This window comes from Rhipicephalus microplus, unplaced genomic scaffold, assembly GCF_043290135.1.
Source record: "Rhipicephalus microplus isolate Deutch F79 unplaced genomic scaffold, USDA_Rmic scaffold_64, whole genome shotgun sequence".
Classification (NCBI taxonomy): domain Eukaryota; kingdom Metazoa; phylum Arthropoda; class Arachnida; order Ixodida; family Ixodidae; genus Rhipicephalus; species Rhipicephalus microplus.
Window position 1 is genome coordinate 552714 of NW_027464637.1, and position 15553 is coordinate 568266.

A 15553-nucleotide genomic window follows, 5' to 3' on the forward strand; every position below is an offset into this window, starting at 1 on the left:
TTTGGTTAACAGCCGATTGCGCTAGCCATTGCACCACGGACCCAACCGCGCTCAACTCTCACCACCGTCAGAACGTTTCTCCAAAGCTATCAGCGCAAAGAAAAAAAGCGACACACTGCTCCCGAGAGGGCTCAAACCTCCAACCTTTTGCTTAACAGCCGACGCACTAGCACATTGCGCCACGGAGACAGTCGTGCTCCACTCTCACCACCGTCCGAACATTTCTTCAAGGCTATCAGCGCAAAGAAAAAAAAAGAGACACGGCTCCCGGGAGGGCTCGAACCACCAACCTGTTGGTTAACAGCGCTAGCCGATTCTGCCACGGAAACAGTCGCGCTCCACTCTCTGCACTGTCAGAACATTTCTCCAAAAATATCAGCGCAAAGAAAAAAAAGAGACACACCGCTCTTGGGAGGGCTTGAACCTCCAACCCTTTGCTTAACAGCCGACTTAATAGCAGATTACGCCACAGAGACGGTCGTGCTCCACTCTCACCACTGTCGGAACATTTCTCCATAGCTGTCAGTGCAAAGAAAAAAAAGAAACACACTGCTCCCGGGAGGGCTCGAATTCCTCCAACTTTTGCTTAACAGCCGACGCACTAACAAATTGCGCCACGGAGACAGTCGTGCTGCACTCTCCCCACCGTCAGAACATTTCTCCAAAGCTATCAGCGCAAAGAAAAAGAAAGAGACACACCGCTCTCGGGAGAGCTCGAACCTCCAACCTTCTGGTTAACAGCCGAACGCGCTAGCCAAGTGCGTAACGCAGGTAGTCGTGCTCTACTCTCACCGCCATCAGAACATTTTTCCAAAGGTATCAGAGCAAAGAAAAAAAGAGACACACCACTCATGGGAGGGTTCGAAACTCCAACCTTTTGGTTAACAGCCCAACGCACTGGACAAATACGCCACGGAAACAGTCGTGCTCCACTCTCACCACGGTCAGAACACTTCTCCAAAAATATCAGTGCAAAGAAAAAAAGCGACACACCGCTAATGGGAGGGCTCGAACCACCAACTTTTTGGTTAACAGCCGATCGCGATAGCCATTGCACCACGGACCCAACCGCGCTCCACTCTCACCACCGTCAGAACGTTTCTCCAAAGCTATCAGCGCAAAAAAAGCGACACACTGCTCCCGAGAGGGCTCAAACCTCCAACCTTTTGCTTCACAGCCGACGCACTAGGACATTGCGCCACGGAGACAGTCGTGCTCCACTCTCACCACCGTCCGAACATTTCTTCAAAGCTATCAGCGCAAAGAAAAAAAAGAGACACGCTGCTCCCGGGAGGGCTCGAACCACCAACCTTTTGGTTAACAGTTGATCGCGCTAGCCGATTCTGCCACGGAAACAGTCGCGCTCCACTGTCTCCACCGTCGGAACATTCCTCCAAAGTTATCAGCGCAAAAAAAAGAGACACACCGCTCTTGGGAGGGCTTGAACCTCCAACCTTTTGCTTAACAGCCGACGCACTAGCAGATTGTGCCACGGAGACGGTCGTGCTCCACTCTCACCACCGTCACAACATTTTTCCAAAGCTATCAGCGCAAAGAAAAAAAAGAGACACACCGGTCTCGGGAGGGCTCGAACCTCCAAACTTTTGGTTATCAGTTGAATGCGCTAGCCGATTCTGCCACGGAAACAGTCTTGCTCCACTCTCACCACCATACGTACATTTTTCTAAAGGTATCAGCGCAAAAAAAAGAGACACACCCCTCATGGGACGGTTCGAACCTCCAACCTTTTGGTAAACAGCCCAACACGCTAGCCAATTGCGCCACGGAGACAGTCGTGCTCCGCTCTCACCACGGTCAGAACACTTCTCCAAAGATATCAATGCAAAAAAAACGACACACCGCTCATGTGGGGGCTCGAACCTCCAACCTTTTGGTTAACAGCTGAACGCGCTAGCTAATTGCGCCAAGGAGATAGTCGTGCTCCACTCTCACCACCGTCAGAACATTTCTCCAAAGCTATCAGCGCAAAGAAAAAAAGAGACACACCGCTCTCGGGAGGGCTCGAACCTCCAACCTTTTGGTTAACAGCCGAACGCGCTAGCCAATTGCATCACGGAGGTAGTCGTGCTCCACTCTCACCACCATACGAACATTTTTCTAAAGGTATCAGCGCAAAGAAAAAAAAGAGACACACCGCTCTCGGGAGGCCTCGAACCTCCAACCTTTTGGTTAACAGCCGAACGCGCTAGCCAATTGCGTCAAGGAGGTAGTCGTGCTCCACTCTCACCACCATCAGAACATTTTTCTAAAGGTATCAGCGCAAAGAAAAAAAGAGACACACCGCTCATGGGAGGGCTCGAACCTCCAACCTTTTGGTTAACAGCCGAACGCGCTAGCCAATTGCGTCACGGAGGTAGTCGTGCTCCACTCTCACCACCATCAGAACATTTTTCTAAAGGTATCAGCGCAAAGAAAAAAAAGACACACCGCTCATGGGAGGGTTCGAACCTCCAACCTGTTGGTTAACCACTCTACGCGCTAGCAAATTGCGCCAAGGAGACAGTCGTGCTCCACTCTCACCACGGTCAGAACACTTCTCCAAAGATATCAGTGCAAAGAAAAAAAAGCGACACACTGCTTATGGGAGGGCTCGAACCTCCAACCTTCTGGTTAATAGCCGAACGCGCTAGCCAAGTGCGTAATGGAGGTAGTCGTGCTCTACTCTCACCACCATCAGAACATTTTTCCAAAGGTATCAGCGCAAAGAAAAAAAGAGACACAGTCCTCCCGGGAGGGCTCAAACCTCCAACCTTTTGCTTAACAGCCGAAGCACTAGCACATTGCGCCATGGAGACAGTCATGCTCCACTCTCACCACCGTCCGAACATTTCTTCAAAGCTATCAGCGCAAAGAAAAAAAAAGAGACACACTGCTCCCGGGAGGGCTCGAACCTCCAACCTTTTGCTTAATAGCCGACGCACTAGCAGATTGCGCCACGAAGACAGTCGTGCTCCACTCTCACCACTGTCGGAACATTTCTCCATACCTGTCAGCGCAAAGAAAAAAGCAAAACGCCGCTCCTGGGAGGGCTCCAACCTCCAAACTTTCGGTAAACAGCCGATCTTACTAGCAGATTGCGCCACAGAGACAGTCGTGCTCCACTCTCACCACTGTCGGAACATTTCTCCATAGCTGTCAGCGCAAAGAAAAAAGCGAAACGCCGCTCCTGTGAGGGCTCCAACCTCCAAACTTTCGGTAAACAGCCGATCGCGCTAGCCAAATGCGCCACGTAGACAGTCGGGCTGTACTCTCACCACCGTCAGAACATTTCTCCACAGCTGTCAGAGGAAAGAAAAAAGAGACACACCACTCTCGGGAGGGCTCGAACCTCCAACCTTTTGGTTAACAGCTGAACGCGCTAGCCAATTGCGCCAAGGAGATTGTCGTGCTCTACTCTCACCACCGCCAGAACATTTCTCCAAAGCTATCAGCGCAAAGATAAAAAGCGACACACTGCTCCCGGGACGGCTTGAACATCCAAACTTTCAGTTAACAGTTGATCGCGCTAGCCGATTCTGCCACGGAAACAGTCGTGCTCCTCTCTCACCACCGTCAGAACATTTCTCCAAAGCTATCAGCGCAAAGAAAAAAAAGAGACACAACGCTCACGGGAGGGCTCGAACCTCCAAGCTTTTGCTTAACAGCCGACGAACTGGCAGATTGTGCCACGGAGACAGTCATGCTCCACTCTCACCACCGTCAGAACAATTCTCCAAAGCTATCAGCCCAAAGAAAAAAATTACACAACGCTCTCGGGAGGGCTCGAAACTCCAACCTTTTGGTTAGAGTTGATCGCGCTAGCCGATTCTGCCACGGAAACAGTTGTGCTTTACTCTCACCACCGTCAGAACAGTTCTCCAAAGCTATCAGCGCAAAGAAAAAAAAGAGACACACCGCTCTCGGGAGGGCTCGAACCTCCAACCTTTTGGTTAACAGCCGAACGCGCAAGCCAATTGCTACACGGAGGTAGTCGTGCTCCACTCTCACCACCATCAGAACATTTTTCCAAAGGTATCACCGCAAAGAAAAAAAGAGACACACCGCTCTCGGGAGGGGTGGAACCTCCAACCTTTTGGTTAACAGCCCAACACGCAAGCCGATTGCGCCACGAAGACAGTCATGCTCCACTCTCACCACGGTCAGAACACTTCTCCAAAGCTATCAGCGCAAAGAAAAAAAGCGATACACTGCTCCAGGGAGGGCTTGAACCTCCAACCTTTTGCTTTACAGCCGACGCACTAGCAGATTGCGCCACGGAGACGGTCGTGCTCCACTCTCACCACCGTCACAACATTTTTCCAAAGCTATCAGCGCAAAGAAAAAAAAAAGAGACACACCGGTCTCGGGAGGGCTGGAACCTCCAAACTTTTGGTTATCAGTTGAATGCGCTAGCCGATTCTGCCACGGAAACAGTCTTGCTCCACTCTCACCACCATACGTACATTTTTCTAAAGGTATCAGCGCAAAAAAAAGAGACACACCCCTCATGGGACGGCTCGAACCTCCAACCTTTTGGTAAACAGCCCAACACGCTAGCCAATTGCGCCACGGAGACAGTCGTGCTCCGCTCTCACCACGGTCAGAACACTTCTCCAAAGATATCAATGCAAAAAAACGACACACCGCTCATGTGGGGGCTCGAACCTCCAACCTTTTGGTTAACAGCTGAACGCGCTAGCTAATTGCGCCAAGGAGATAGTCGTGCTCCACTCTCACCACCGTCAGAACATTTCTCCAAAGCTATCAGCGCAAAGAAAAAAAGAGACACACCGCTCTCGGGAGGGCTCGAACCTCCAACCTTTTGGTTAACAGCCGAACGCGCTAGCCAATTGCATCACGGAGGTAGTCGTGCTCCACTCTCACCACCATACGAACATTTTTCTAAAGGTATCAGCGCAAAGAAAAAAAAAGACACACCGCTCATGGGAGGGTTCGAACCTCCAACCTGTTGGTTAACCACTCTACGCGCTAGCCAATTGCGCCAAGGAGACAGTCGTGCTCCACTCTCACCACGGTCAGAACACTTCTCCAAAGATATCAGTGCAAAGAAAAAAAAGCGACACACTGCTTATGGGAGGGCTCGAACCTCCAACCTTCTGGTTAACAGCCGAACGCGCTAGCCAAGTGCGTAATGGAGGTAGTCGTGCTCTACTCTCACCACCATCAGAACATTTTTCCAAAGGTATCAGCTCAAAGAAAAAAAGAGACACAGTGCTCCCGGGATGGCTCAAACCTCCAACCTTTTGCTTAACAGCCGAAGCACTAGCACATTGCGCCATGGAGACAGTCATGCTCCACTCTCACCACCGTCCGAACATTTCTTCAAAGCTATCAGCGCAAAGAAAAAAAAGAGACACACTGCTCCCGGGAGGGCTCGAATTCCTCCAACTTTTGTTTAACAGCCAACGCACTAACAGATTGCGCCACGGAGACGGTCGTGCTCCACTCTCACCACTGTCACAACATTTTTCCAAAGCTATTAGCGCAAAGAAAAAAAAAGAGACACACCACTCTCGGCAGGGCTCGAACCTCCAACCTTTTGGTTAACAGCTGAACACGCTAGCCAATTGCGTCCCGGAGGTAGTCGTGCTTCACTCTCATCACCATCAGAACATTTTTCAAAGGTATCAGTGTAAAGAAAAAAAGAGACACACCGCTCAAGGAAGGGTTCGAACCTCCAACCTTTTGGTTAACAGCCGAACGCGCTAGCCAATTGCTACACGGAGGTAGTCGTGCTCCACTCTCACCACCATCAGAACATTTTTCCAAAGGTATCAGCGCAAAGAAAAAAAGAGACACACCGCTCTCGGGAGGGGTGGAACCTCCAACCTTTCGGTTAACAGCCCAACACGCAAGCCGATTGCGCCACGAAGACAGTCATGCTCCACTCTCACCACGGTCAGAACACTTCTCCAATGCTATCAGCGCAAAGAAAAAAAGCGATACACTGCTCCCGGGAGGGCTCGAACCTCCAACCTTTCGGTTAACAGCTGAACACGCTAGCCAATTGCGCCACGGAGACAGTCGTGCTCCACTATCACCACTGTCGGAACATTTCTCCATAGCTGTCAGCGCAAAGAAAAAAAAACACACACACTGCTCCCGGGAGGGCTCGAATTCCTCCAACCTTTTGCTTAGCAGCCGACGCACTAACAGATTGCTCCACGGAGACAGTCGTGCTCCACTCTCACCACCGTCAGAACATTTCTCCAAAGCTATCAGCGCAAAGAAAAAAAAAGAGACACACCGCTCTCGGGAGAGCTCGAACCTCCAACCTTTTGGTTAACAGCCGAACGCGCTAGCCAATTGCGTCACGGAGGTAGTCGTGCTCCACTCTCACCACCATCAGAACATTTTTCTAAAGGTATCAGCGCAAAGAAAAAAGAGACACACTGCTCATGGGAGGGTTCGAACCTCCAACCTTTTGGTTAACAGCCCAACGTGCTAGCCAATTGCGCCATGGAGACAGTCGTGCTCCACACTCACCACGGTCAGAACACTTCTCCAAAGATATCTGTGCAAAAAAAAGCGACACACCGCTCATAGGAGGGCTAGAACCTCCATCCATTTGGTTAACAGCCGACGCACTAGCAGATTGCGCCAAGGAGACAGTCGTGCTCCACTCTCACCACTGGCGGAACATTTCTCTATAGCTCTCAGCGCAAAGCAAAAAAAAGAGACACACTGCTCCCGGGAGGGCTCGAACCTCCAACCTTTTGCTTAATAGCCGACGCACTAGCAGATTGCGCCACGAAGACAGTCGTGCTCCACTCTCACCACTGTCGGAACATTTCTCCATACCTGTCAGCGCAAAGAAAAAAGCAAAACGCCGCTCCTGGGAGGGCTCCAACCTCCAAACTTTCGGTAAACAGCCGATCTTACTAGCAGATTGCGCCACAGAGACAGTCGTGCTCCACTCTCACCACTGTCGGAACATTTCTCCATAGCTGTCAGCGCAAAGAAAAAAGCGAAACGCCGCTCCTGTGAGGGCTCCAACCTCCAAACTTTCGGTAAACAGCCGATCGCGCTAGCCAAATGCGCCACGTAGACAGTCGGGCTGTACTCTCACCACCGTCAGAACATTTCTCCACAGCTGTCAGAGGAAAGAAAAAAGAGACACACCACTCTCGCGAGGGCTCGAACCTCCAACCTTTTGGTTAACAGCTGAACGCGCTAGCCAATTGCGCCAAGGAGATTGTCGTGCTCTACTCTCACCACCGCCAGAACATTTCTCCAAAGCTATCAGCGCAAAGATAAAAAGCGACACACTGCTCCCGTGACGGCTTGAACCTCCAAACTTTCAGTTAACAGTTGATCGCGCTAGCCGATTCTGCCACGGAAACAGTCGTGCTCCTCTCTCACCACCGTCAGAACATTTCTCCAAAGCTATCAGCGCAAAGAAAAAAAAGAGACACACCGCTCTCGGGAGGGCTCGAACCTCCAAGCTTTTGCTTAACAGCCGACGAACTGGCAGATTGTGCCACGGAGACAGTCATGCTCCACTCTCACCACCGTCAGAACAATTCTCCAAAGCTATCAGCCCAAAGAAAAAAATTACACAACGCTCTCGGGAGGGCTCGAAACTCCAACCTTTTGGTTAGAGTTGATCGCGCTAGCCGATTCTGCCACGGAAACAGTCGTGCTTTACTCTCACCACCGTCAGAACAGTTCTCCAAAGCTATCAGCGCAAAGAAAAAAAAGAGACACACCGCTCTCGGGAGGGCTCGAACCTCCAACCTTTTGGTTAACAGCCGAACGCGCAAGCCAATTGCTACACGGAGGTAGTCGTGCTCCACTCTCACCACCATCAGAACATTTTTCCAAAGGTATCAGCGCAAAGAAAAAAAGAGACACACCGCTCTCGGGAGGGGTGGAACCTCCAACCTTTTGGTTAACAGCCCAACACGCAAGCCGATTGCGCCACGAAGACAGTCATGCTCCACTCTCACCACGGTCAGAACACTTCTCCAAAGCTATCAGCGCAAAGAAAAAAAAGCGATACACTGCTCCAGGGAGGGCTTGAACCTCCAACCTTTTGCTTAACAGCCGACGCACTAGCAGATTGCGCCACGGAGACGGTCGTGCTCCACTCTCACCACCGTCACAACATTTTTCCAAAGCTATCAGCGCAAAGAAAAAAAAAGAGACACACCGGTCTCGGGAGGGCTGGAACCTCCAAACTTTTGGTTATCAGTTGAATGCGCTAGCCGATTCTGCCAGGGAAACAGTCTTGCTTCACTCTCACCACCATACGTACATTTTTCTAAAGGTATCAGCGCAAAAAAAAGAGACACACCCCTCATGGGACGGTTCGAACCTCCAACCTTTTGGTAAACAGCCCAACACGCTAGCCAATTGCGCCACGGAGACAGTCGTGCTCCGCTCTCACCACGGTCAGAACACTTCTCCAAAGATATCAATGCAAAAAAAACGACACACCGCTCATGTGGGGGCTCGAACCTCCAACCTTTTGGTTAACAGCTGAACGCGCTAGCTAATTGCGCCAAGGAGATAGTCGTGCTCCACTCTCACCACCGTCAGAACATTTCTCCAAAGCTATCAGCGCAAAGAAAAAAAGAGACACACCGCTCTCGGGAGGGCTCGAACCTCCAACCTTTTGGTTAACAGCCGAACGCGCTAGCCAATTGCATCACGGAGGTAGTCGTGCTCCACTCTCACCACCATACGAACATTTTTCTAAAGGTATCAGCGCAAAGAAAAAAAAAGACACACCGCTCATGGGAGGGTTCGAACCTCCAACCTGTTGGTTAACCACTCTACGCGCTAGCCAATTGCGCCAAGGAGACAGTCGTGCTCCACTCTCACCACGGTCAGAACACTTCTCCAAAGATATCAGTGCAAAGAAAAAAAAGCGACACACTGCTTATGGGAGGGTTCGAACCTCCAACCTTCTGGTTAACAGCCGAACGCGCTAGCCAAGTGCGTAATGGAGGTAGTCGTGCTCTACTCTCACCACCATCAGAACATTTTTCCAAAGGTATCAGCTCAAAGAAAAAAAGAGACACAGTGCTCCCGGGATGGCTCAAACCTCCAACCTTTTGCTTAACAGCCGAAGCACTAGCACATTGCGCCATGGAGACAGTCATGCTCCACTCTCACCACCGTCCGAACATTTCTTCAAAGCTATCAGCGCAAAGAAAAAAAAGAGACACACTGCTCCCGGGAGGGCTCGAATTCCTCCAACTTTTGTTTAACAGCCAACGCACTAACAGATTGCGCCACGAAGGCAGTCATGCTCCACTCTCACCACGGTCAGAACACTTCTCCAAAGCTATCAGCGCAAAGAAAAAAAGCGATACACTGCTCCCGGGAGGGCTCGAACCTCCAACCTTTCGGTTAACAGCTGAACACGCTAGCCAATTGCGCCACGGAGACAGTCGTGCTCCACTATCACCACTGTCGGAACATTTCTCCATAGCTGTCAGCGCAAACAAAAAAAAACACACACACTGCTCCCGGGAGGGCTCGAATTCCTCCAACCTTTTGCTTAGCAGCCGACGCACTAACAGATTGCTCCACGGAGACAGTCGTGCTCCACTCTCACCACCGTAAGAACATTTCTCCAAAGCTATCAGCGCAAAGGAAAAAAAAGAGACACACCGCTCTCGGGAGAGCTCGAACCTCCAACCTTTTGGTTAACAGCCGAACGCGCTAGCCAATTGCGTCACGGAGGTAGTCGTGTTCCACTCTCACCACCATCAGAACATTTTTCTAAAGGTATCAGCGCAAAGAAAAAAGAGACACACTGCTCATGGGAGGGTTCGAACCTCCAACCTTTTGGTTAACAGCCCAACGTGCTAGCCAATTGCGCCATGGAGACAGTCGTGCTCCACACTCACCACGGTCAGAACACTTCTCCAAAGATATCAGTGCAAAAAAAAGCGACACACCGCTCATAGGAGGGCTAGAACCTCCATCCATTTGGTTAACAGCCGACGCACTAGCAGATTGCGCCACGGAGACAGTCGTGCTCCACTCTCACCACTGTCGGAACATTTCTCCACAGCTCTCAGCGCAAAGAAAAAAAAAGAGACACACTGCTCCCGGGAGGGCTCGAACCTCCAACCTTTTGCTTAATAGCCGACGCACTAGCAGATTGCGCCACGAAGACACTCGTGCTCCACTCTCACCACTGTCGGAACATTTCTCCATACCTGTCAGCGCAAAGAAAAAAGCAAAACGCCGCTCCTGGGAGGGCTCCAACCTCCAAACTTTCGGTAAACAGCCGATCTTACTAGCAGATTGCGCCACAGAGACAGTCGTGCTCCACTCTCACCACTGTCGGAACATTTCTCCATAGCTGTCAGCGCAAAGAAAAAAGCGAAACGCCGCTCCTGGGAGGGCTCCAACCTCCAAACTTTCGGTAAACAGCCGATCGCGCTAGCCAAATGCGCCACGTAGACAGTCGGGCTGTACTCTCACCACCGTCAGAACATTTCTCCACAGCTGCCAGAGGAAAGAAAAAAGAGACACACCACTCTCGGGAGGGCTCGAACCTCCAACCTTTTGGTTAACAGCTGAACGCGCTAGCCAATTGCGCCAAGGAGATTGTCGTGCTCTACTCTCACCACCGCCAGAACATTTCTCCAAAGCTATCAGCGCAAAGATAAAAAGCGACACACTGCTCCCGGGACGGCTTGAACCTCCAAACTTTCAGTTAACAGTTGATTGCGCTAGCCGATTCTGCCACGGAAACAGTCGTGCTCCTCTCTCACCACCGTCAGAACATTTCTCCAAAGCTATCAGCGCAAAGAAAAAAAAGAGACACACCGCTCTCGGGAAGGCCCGAACCTCCAAGCTTTTGCTTAACAGCCGACGAACTAGCAGATTGTGCCACGGAGACAGTCATGCTCCACTCTCACCACCGTCAGAACAATTCTCCAAAGCTATCAGCCGAAAGAAAAAAATTACACAACGCTCTCGGGAGGGCTCGAAACTCCAACCTTTTGGTTAGAGTTGATCGCGGTAGCCGATTCTGCCACGGAAACAGTCGTGCTTTACTCTCACCACCGTCAGAACAGTTCTCCAAAGCTATCAGCGCAAAGAAAAAAAAGAGACACACCGCTCTCGGGAGGGCTCGAACCTCCAACCTTTTGGTTAACAGCCGAACGCGCAAGCCAATTGCTACACGGAGGTAGTCGTGCTCCACTCTCACCACCATCAGAACATTTTTCCAAAGCTATCAGCGCAAAGAAAAAAAGCGACACACTGCTCCCGAGAGGGCTCAAACCTCCAAGCTTTTGCTTAACAGCCGACGCACTAGCACATTGCGCCACGGAGACAGTCGTGCTCCACTCTCACCACCGTCCGAACATTTCTTCAAAGCTATCAGCGCAAAGAAAAAAAAGAGACACGGCTCCCGGGAGGGCTCGAACCACCAACCTGTTGGTTAACAGCGCTAGCCGATTCTGCCACGGAAACAGTCGCGCTCCACTCTCTCCACTGTCAGAACATTTCTCAAAAGTTATCAGCGCAAAGAAAAAAAAGAGACACACCGCTCTGGGGAGGGCTTGAACCTCCAACCTTTTGGTTAACAGCGCTAGCCAATTGCGCCACGGAGACAGTCGTGCTCCACTCTCACCACGGTCAGAACACTTCTCCAAAGATATCACTGCAAAGAAAAAAAAGACACACCCGTCTCGGGAGGGCTCGAACCTCCAACCGTTTGGTTAACAGCTGAACACGCTAGCCAATTGCGCCACAGAGACAGTCGTGCTCCACTCTCACCACTGTCGGAACATTTCTCCATAGCTGTCAGTGCAAAGAAAAAAAGAAACACACTGCTCCCGGGAGGGCTCGAATTCCTCCAACTTTTTCTTAACAGCCGACGCACTAACAGATTGCGCCACGGAGACAGTCGGGCTGTACTCTCACCACCGTCAGAACATTTCTCCACAGCTGTCAGAGGAAAGAAAAAAGAGACACACCACTCTCGCGAGGGCTCGAACCTCCAACCTTTTGGTTAACAGCTGAACGCGCTAGCCAATTGCGCCAAGGAGATTGTCGTGCTCTACTCTCACCACCGCCAGAACATTTCTCCAAAGCTATCAGCGCAAAGATAAAAAGCGACACACTGCTCCCGTGACGGCTTGAACCTCCAAACTTTCAGTTAACAGTTGATCGCGCTAGCCGATTCTGCCACGGAAACAGTCGTGCTCCTCTCTCACCACCGTCAGAACATTTCTCCAAAGCTATCAGCGCAAAGAAAAAAAAGAGACACACCGCTCTCGGGAGGGCTCGAACCTCCAAGCTTTTGCTTAACAGCCGACGAACTGGCAGATTGTGCCACGGAGACAGTCATGCTCCACTCTCACCACCGTCAGAACAATTCTCCAAAGCTATCAGCCCAAAGAAAAAAATTACACAACGCTCTCGGGAGGGCTCGAAACTCCAACCTTTTGGTTAGAGTTGATCGCGCTAGCCGATTCTGCCACGGAAACAGTCGTGCTTTACTCTCACCACCGTCAGAACAGTTCTCCAAAGCTATCAGCGCAAAGAAAAAAAAGAGACACACCGCTCTCGGGAGGGCTCGAACCTCCAACCTTTTGGTTAACAGCCGAACGCGCAAGCCAATTGCTACACGGAGGTAGTCGTGCTCCACTCTCACCACCATCAGAACATTTTTCCAAAGGTATCAGCGCAAAGAAAAAAAGAGACACACCGCTCTCGGGAGGGGTGGAACCTCCAACCTTTTGGTTAACAGCCCAACACGCAAGCCGATTGCGCCACGAAGACAGTCATGCTCCACTCTCACCACGGTCAGAACACTTCTCCAAAGCTATCAGCGCAAAGAAAAAAAAGCGATACACTGCTCCAGGGAGGGCTTGAACCTCCAACCTTTTGCTTAACAGCCGACGCACTAGCAGATTGCGCCACGGAGACGGTCGTGCTCCACTCTCACCACCGTCACAACATTTTTCCAAAGCTATCAGCGCAAAGAAAAAAAAAGAGACACACCGGTCTCGGGAGGGCTGGAACCTCCAAACTTTTGGTTATCAGTTGAATGCGCTAGCCGATTCTGCCAGGGAAACAGTCTTGCTTCACTCTCACCACCATACGTACATTTTTCTAAAGGTATCAGCGCAAAAAAAAGAGACACACCCCTCATGGGACGGTTCGAACCTCCAACCTTTTGGTAAACAGCCCAACACGCTAGCCAATTGCGCCACGGAGACAGTCGTGCTCCGCTCTCACCACGGTCAGAACACTTCTCCAAAGATATCAATGCAAAAAAAACGACACACCGCTCATGTGGGGGCTCGAACCTCCAACCTTTTGGTTAACAGCTGAACGCGCTAGCTAATTGCGCCAAGGAGATAGTCGTGCTCCACTCTCACCACCGTCAGAACATTTCTCCAAAGCTATCAGCGCAAAGAAAAAAAGAGACACACCGCTCTCGGGAGGGCTCGAACCTCCAACCTTTTGGTTAACAGCCGAACGCGCTAGCCAATTGCATCACGGAGGTAGTCGTGCTCCACTCTCACCACCATACGAACATTTTTCTAAAGGTATCAGCGCAAAGAAAAAAAAAGACACACCGCTCATGGGAGGGTTCGAACCTCCAACCTGTTGGTTAACCACTCTACGCGCTAGCCAATTGCGCCAAGGAGACAGTCGTGCTCCACTCTCACCACGGTCAGAACACTTCTCCAAAGATATCAGTGCAAAGAAAAAAAAGCGACACACTGCTTATGGGAGGGTTCGAACCTCCAACCTTCTGGTTAACAGCCGAACGCGCTAGCCAAGTGCGTAATGGAGGTAGTCGTGCTCTACTCTCACCACCATCAGAACATTTTTCCAAAGGTATCAGCTCAAAGAAAAAAAGAGACACAGTGCTCCCGGGATGGCTCAAACCTCCAACCTTTTGCTTAACAGCCGAAGCACTAGCACATTGCGCCATGGAGACAGTCATGCTCCACTCTCACCACCGTCCGAACATTTCTTCAAAGCTATCAGCGCAAAGAAAAAAAAGAGACACACTGCTCCCGGGAGGGCTCGAATTCCTCCAACTTTTGTTTAACAGCCAACGCACTAACAGATTGCGCCACGAAGGCAGTCATGCTCCACTCTCACCACGGTCAGAACACTTCTCCAAAGCTATCAGCGCAAAGAAAAAAAGCGATACACTGCTCCCGGGAGGGCTCGAACCTCCAACCTTTCGGTTAACAGCTGAACACGCTAGCCAATTGCGCCACGGAGACAGTCGTGCTCCACTATCACCACTGTCGGAACATTTCTCCATAGCTGTCAGCGCAAACAAAAAAAAACACACACACTGCTCCCGGGAGGGCTCGAATTCCTCCAACCTTTTGCTTAGCAGCCGACGCACTAACAGATTGCTCCACGGAGACAGTCGTGCTCCACTCTCACCACCGTAAGAACATTTCTCCAAAGCTATCAGCGCAAAGGAAAAAAAAGAGACACACCGCTCTCGGGAGAGCTCGAACCTCCAACCTTTTGGTTAACAGCCGAACGCGCTAGCCAATTGCGTCACGGAGGTAGTCGTGTTCCACTCTCACCACCATCAGAACATTTTTCTAAAGGTATCAGCGCAAAGAAAAAAGAGACACACTGCTCATGGGAGGGTTCGAACCTCCAACCTTTTGGTTAACAGCCCAACGTGCTAGCCAATTGCGCCATGGAGACAGTCGTGCTCCACACTCACCACGGTCAGAACACTTCTCCAAAGATATCAGTGCAAAAAAAAGCGACACACCGCTCATAGGAGGGCTAGAACCTCCATCCATTTGGTTAACAGCCGACGCACTAGCAGATTGCGCCACGGAGACAGTCGTGCTCCACTCTCACCACTGTCGGAACATTTCTCCACAGCTCTCAGCGCAAAGAAAAAAAAAGAGACACACTGCTCCCGGGAGGGCTCGAACCTCCAACCTTTTGCTTAATAGCCGACGCACTAGCAGATTGCGCCACGAAGACACTCGTGCTCCACTCTCACCACTGTCGGAACATTTCTCCATACCTGTCAGCGCAAAGAAAAAAGCAAAACGCCGCTCCTGGGAGGGCTCCAACCTCCAAACTTTCGGTAAACAGCCGATCTTACTAGCAGATTGCGCCACAGAGACAGTCGTGCTCCACTCTCACCACTGTCGGAACATTTCTCCATAGCTGTCAGCGCAAAGAAAAAAGCGAAACGCCGCTCCTGGGAGGGCTCCAACCTCCAAACTTTCGGTAAACAGCCGATCGCGCTAGCCAAATGCGCCACGTAGACAGTCGGGCTGTACTCTCACCACCGTCAGAACATTTCTCCACAGCTGCCAGAGGAAAGAAAAAAGAGACACACCACTCTCGGGAGGGCTCGAACCTCCAACCTTTTGGTTAACAGCTGAACGCGCTAGCCAATTGCGCCAAGGAGATTGTCGTGCTCTACTCTCACCACCGCCAGAACATTTCTCCAAAGCTATCAGCGCAAAGATAAAAAGCGACACACTGCTCCCGGGACGGCTTGAACCTCCAAACTTTCAGTTAACAGTTGATTGCGCTAGCCGATTCT

The 15553-nt window shown here is 51.0% G+C and overlaps 3 non-coding genes across 3 annotated transcripts; all 3 read right to left on the bottom strand.

Moving 5' to 3' along the window:
- Positions 1-5969: 5969 nt before the first annotated feature.
- Positions 5970-6043, bottom strand: TRNAN-GUU (transfer RNA asparagine (anticodon GUU)). The gene has a single exon. It is a non-coding gene; the product is annotated as a tRNA-Asn (tRNA).
- Positions 6044-9343: 3300 nt separating this feature from the next.
- TRNAN-GUU (transfer RNA asparagine (anticodon GUU)) lies at positions 9344-9417 on the bottom strand. Its single transcript has one exon. It is a non-coding gene; the product is annotated as a tRNA-Asn (tRNA).
- A 4752-nt stretch (positions 9418-14169) lies between these two features.
- TRNAN-GUU (transfer RNA asparagine (anticodon GUU)) lies at positions 14170-14243 on the bottom strand. Its single transcript has one exon. It is a non-coding gene; the product is annotated as a tRNA-Asn (tRNA).
- Positions 14244-15553: the final 1310 nt, after the last annotated feature.